The following is a 6,167-nucleotide window of genomic DNA, read 5'->3' as shown; positions in this document are numbered from 1 at the left end:
TTGAACTTTGACATGTTTGTTTGGTACTGGCAAAGCCCCCATATTTAAAGAATGTAATCATTACCTGCTTAGGGGAGTGCTGACCACACATTTTTTTCATTTAGGATTGGCACAGGACACGACAACTAAAACTCTAAAAACTATATTGGACATTTTGGAAATGCAACTATGGACATGGGACATTGTGAAAATACATGTTGGATGATAACACACAGAGAATGATAGAGCTATATGTTGTTGTTCTGTTTAGTTATTTTATAAAACTCTGCAATTGATGTCTATTGTGCATTTGGTGGTCTGCATGGTTAAACGTATGCCTGGGACATTATAATGTGTAACAATGCAATAGTGAGCTCCTACTTCATTGGCACGCCAAACCACACTTGAGCAACCATTAATCAATTAATTATCGTGAAGCACCACAGGCTGAAATGACATTTTTTGCATTAACGTACATTTTTATATTTTGGGGTATTTCGGCCCTTTAGTATTAGTACTTGCAAAAAGCTAAATAAAAAAAGTCAAACTTAATGTAAATGTTTATCATACTACCATCATTAAAAAAAAAATTGAATTTTAACCACATTCAAATGGACATAAATGCATAATTTCTAAACTCACTACATGTAATCATACATAATTTAAAAGCCCATTTCATAGATAATGTTACAAACTAGACTATAAGTTGTACCTTTGAAGAGACCGTTATTGGGTCTAAATAGGCTAAATTCATTGTACTTCTCTTTAATTGCCATTTCCCGAAAGTCAGACGCTAACTAATTTTTCTCAGATTCAGAAACATCTGCATTCACCACATGTTGTGTGGTTATCCTTAGATATATTCTCCAGACTTTGATTCTAGATGGGTTTTTTTAATATGCACCAATTCTATCTATTTTACAGATAGAAACAGTGAAATATATATATCCACAATCTGCTCTATACAAGTTGGGTACTGGAGTGTTGTAACAAAATTGCCTCATTTACATATTGTATTAATATTTCAGAAAAGTTGTAATACAGAAAAGTTTATATTGGAGTCTATATTCAACTGGTAAAAGAATTGTGAAAATACCATATTAGGGTGTGGTGCCTCGCCTTAATGAACTGCCTTGCACTACTCAGGAACATGCATCATACTGTACTGTCCACAAAATGTTTTAACACTGCAGTATAACAGACAAAAACACAGTATTAGCGGTAGTCAAAAGAGCAGCTTCCAAAATGCACTGTCTGCACTGCTTATAGACTTTGTGGCCAATTTCACTGCACATTATTATCAGTCACAGTGTTACATCACTGTGTTTCCCCGAGGTGGACGAGAACAAGGTTTCTAGAATATTCATTTGAGACAAATGTAAACTAAAAACACATTTTGCCAAGAGTTGGGGCCAGGGTAGCATGCAATACCTTCACAAAAGTAATTATTTTATTCAACATTTATACTTTTTTTACTGTTCATCTCAAACTTGCAATTTAACTTCACTGCATTGTATCTTCCCATATCAGTATTCTCATTCTGTTATGTTTGTATTCTGTGGTATCCAGCACTGGTCCAACAGAGCTACTGGCTTTTTAAAGGTCCAATGCAGCTGTTTTTATCTCAATATCAAATCATTTCTGTGTAACAATTAAGTACCTTTACTGTGATTATTTTAAATTAAAATGGTAAAAAATAAACAAAATAGTTTCTTAGCAGATAGCAATTTCTCGAGCAAGAATTAAGCTAGGACTGTCTGGGAGTAGTCAGAGTGAGGAGGGGGAAACTGAAAACTAGCTGTTATTGGCAGAGAGGTTTGGAACTCTTTCTTATTGGTCTATAAAACTAATTTACCGCTGGGTGATCTCACCAGGTAGGCCAAAAATCCATCCCACCAAAATAGGCTGAAATTTAAGGCGGTCTTTTGAAACACCTCTTCCACTAAAAGGGCATTATCATAATTTTCACAATTTCAGTATTATTCCAACCTCATACTGTGAAAATACAGTAGACAGGTAGCTGCCAAAATAAAGGAAACACCAATATAAAAATGTCTTATTAGGGCTTTGGGCCACCACAAGCCAGAACAGCTTCAATGCACATTGACATAGAACCTACTGTGTGGAACACTATTGGAGGGATGTGACACAATTCTTCCACAAGAAATTCTATCATTTGTTTTGTTGATCGCGGTGGAAAACGCCATCTCACGTGCCCCTCCCGAATCTCCCATAAGTGTTCAATTGGGTTGAGATCTGGTGACTGAGACGGCCATGGCATGTGGTTTACATCGTTTTCATGCTCACCAAACCATCCAGTGACCACTCGTGACCTGTGGATGGGGGCATTGTCATCCTATGGGGGCATAGACATGGTAACCAAAATAATGGCCTGCCCAGCATTTTTATACATGACACCAAGCATGATGGAATGTTAATTGCTTAATTAACTCAAGAACCACACCTGTGTGGAAGCACCTGCTTTCACACTACATGACCAAAAGTATGTGGACTCTGTGCAGGCCAGTCAAGTTCTTCCACACTGATCTCGAAAAACCATTTCTGTATTGACCTCGCCATATGCATGGGGGCATTGTCATGCTGAAACAGGAAAGGGCCTTCCCCAAACTATTGCCACAAAGTTGGAAGCACAGAATCGTCTAGTGTAATTTCCCTTCACTGGAAATAACTACCTAACCCCAACCATGAAAAACATCCCCAGACGATTATTCCTTGTCTACCAAACTTTGCAGTTGGCAGATGGTGATGCGTGAGTCATTACTCTAGAGAGAGTCCAATGGCGGCTAGGTTTACACCGCTCCAGCCTTTTACTATTATAATGAATGTTTTTCTGGAGTAAATTGTCCCAGGGGTTGAACATGACGTTTGTTTGGTACTGGCAAGCCACCATATTTGAACAGTGTAATCATTACCTGCTAAGGACCACAACATTGTTCATTTAGGATTGACACAAACACAACAAATTTTAAAACTATATTGTAAATGCAACAACCGACATGGGACATTGTTGGATAATAACTCACAGCAGATGATAGAGCAATATTACACAGTAAGTGTTGCAGGTTATATGTTGTTCTGTTTAGTTATTTTATAGAACTGTGTAATTCATGTCCATTGTACATTTGGTGGTCTGCATGGATAAACGTATGTCTGGTACATTATAATGTGCAACAATGCAAAAGTGAGCTACTACTTCACTGGCACACAAGAGCCAAACCACACTTCAGCAACCTTAAGTAAATTAATTAACTGCGATGCACAACTCTGGAACATACATCATATCTTCCACCACATCTTTGAATACTGCAGTATAACAGACAAATACACCGTATTAGCATTAGTCAAAAGAGCAGATTCCAAAATGCACAGTATGCACTGCCTATAGACCTTGCACTCCAACTATGTACATAACTGTTATAGACTTAACAAAAACATCTGCTGCAGACTGAAGATAAATTCTTGTTAAGGTCAAGGTCCTCAAGTGTAAAAATCAAATGCATAACAAATGGGTGTTCTGCAGTGCGTGTATATATGTACAGTATATATATATATATATATATATAAAAAACAGTTTGACTTCACAGAAGTGTGATTGACTTGGAGTAACATTGTGTTGTTTAAGTGTTCCCTTTATTTTTTCAAAAAATAAAGGGAACACTTAAACAACACAATGTAACTCCAAGTCAATCACACTTCTGTGAAATCAAACTGTCCACTTAGGAAGCAACACTGATTGACAATACATTTCACATGCTGTTGTGCAATTGGAATAGACAACAGGTGGAAATTATAGGCAATTCGCAAGACACCCTCAATAAAGGAGTGGTTCTGCAGGTGGGGACCACAGACCACTTCTCAGTTCCTATGCTTCCTGGCTGATGTTTTGGTCACTTTTGAATGCTGGCTGTGCTTTCACTCTAGTTTACGGACATATTCAATCAATCCCTATCCCAGTCTGCTGTTCCCACATGCTTCAAGAGGGCCACCATTGTTCCTGTTCCCACGAAAGCAAAGGTCACGGAGCTAAAGGACTATCGCCCTGTAGCACTCACTTCCGTCATCATGAAGTGCTTTGAGAGACTAGTCAAGGACCATATCACCTAGACCCACTCCAATTTGCTTACCGCCCCAATCGGTCCACAGACGACTCAATCACACTGCTCTAACCCATCTGGACCAGAGGAATACCTATGAACAGAATTCTACCAGACAACAGCTCAACATTTAACACCATAGTACCCTCCAAACTCGTAATTAAGCTCGAGACCCTGGATCTCGACCCCGCCCTGTGCAACTGGGTCCCGGACTTCCTGACGGGCCGCCCCCAGGTGGTGAGGGTAGGTACCAACATCTCCACCCTGCTGATCCTCAACACTGGGGCCCCACAAGTGTGCGTTCTCCTGTACTCCCCTGTTCACCCGTGACTGCGTGGCCATGCACACCTCCAAATCAATCATCAAGTTTGCAGACGACATTACAGTGGTAGGCTTGATTACCAACAACGACGAGAAGGCCTACAGGGAGGAGGTGAGGGCCATCGGAATGTGATGTCTGGAAAATAACCTCACACTCAACAAAACAAAGGAGATGATCGTGGACTTCAGGAAACAGCAGAGGGAGCAGCCCCCTATCCACATCGACGGGACAGTAGTGGAGAAGGTGGAAAGTTAAGTTCCTCGACGTACTCTTCACGGACAAACTGAAAAAGTCCACCCACACAGACAGCGTGGTGAAAAAGGCACAGCAGCGCCTCTTCAACCTCAGGAGGCTGAAGAAATTTGGCTTGTCACCAAAAACTCTCAAACTTTTACAGGATGCACAATCGAGAGCATCCTGTCGGGCTGTATCACTGCCTGGTACGGCAACTGCTCCGCCCACAACCGTAAGGCTCTCCGGAGGGTAGTGAGGTCTGCACAACGCATCACCGGGGGCAAACTACCTGCCCTCCAGGACACCTACACCACCCGATGTCACAGGAAGGCCATAAAGATCATCAAGGACAACAACCACCCGAGCCACTGCCTGTTCACCCCGCTATCATCCAGAAGGCGAGGTCAGTACATGTGCATCAAAGCAGGGACTGAGAGACTGAAAAACAGCTTCTCAAGGCCATCAGACTGTTATTAAACATCCAACAGTGAGTGGCTGCTGCCAACATACTGACTTCTCTAGCCACTTTAATAATGAAAAAAATTGATGTTTAAAGTGGCTAGTGATGCATTTAATACAATGCCACTTCATATAATGTTTACATACCCTACATTACTCATCTCATATGTACAGTGCCTTGCGAAAGTATTCGGCCCCCTTGAACTTTGCGACCTTTTGCCACATTTCAGGCATCAAACATAAAGATATAAAACTGTATTTTTTTGTGAAGAATCAACAACAAGTGGGACACAATCATGAAGTGGAACGACATTTATTAGATATTTCAAACTTTTAACAAATCAAAAACTGAAAAATTGGGCGTGCAAAATTATTCAGCCCCTTTACTTTCAGTGCAGCAAACTCTCCAGAAGTTCAGTGAGGATCTCTGAATGATCCAATGTTGACCTAAATGACTAATGATGATAAATACAATCCACCTGTGTGTAATCAAGTCTCCGTATAAATGCACCTGCACTGTGATAGTCTCAGAGGTCCGTTAAAAGCGCAGAGAGCATCATGAAGAACAAGGAACACACCAGGCAGGTCCGAGATACTGTTGTGAAGAAGTTTAAAGCCGGATTTGGATACAAAAAGATTTCCCAAGCTTTAAACATCCCAAGGAGCACTGTGCAAGCGATAATATTGAAATGGAAGGAGTATCAGACCACTGCAAATCTACCAAGACCTGGCCGTCCCTCTAAACTTTCAGCTCATACAAGGAGAAGACTGATCAGAGATGCAGCCAAGAGTCCCATGATCACTCTGGATGAACTGCAGAGATCTACAGCTGAGGTGGGAGACTCTGTTCATAGGACAACAATCAGTCGTATATTGCACAAATCTGGCCTTTATGGAAGAGTGGCAAGAAGAAAGCCATTTCTTAAAGATATCCATAAAAAGTGTTGTTTAAAGTTTGCCATAAGCCACCTGGGAGACACACCAAACATGTGGAAGCAGGTGCTCTGGTCAGATGAAACCAAAATTGAACTTTTTGGCAACAATGCAAAACGTTATGT

This window comes from Oncorhynchus tshawytscha, linkage group LG04 (genome assembly GCF_018296145.1).
Source record: "Oncorhynchus tshawytscha isolate Ot180627B linkage group LG04, Otsh_v2.0, whole genome shotgun sequence".
Lineage (NCBI taxonomy): Eukaryota > Metazoa > Chordata > Actinopteri > Salmoniformes > Salmonidae > Oncorhynchus > Oncorhynchus tshawytscha.
The sequence above is the reverse complement of the archived record's forward strand: the minus strand, read 5'-3'. Positions refer to the sequence as shown.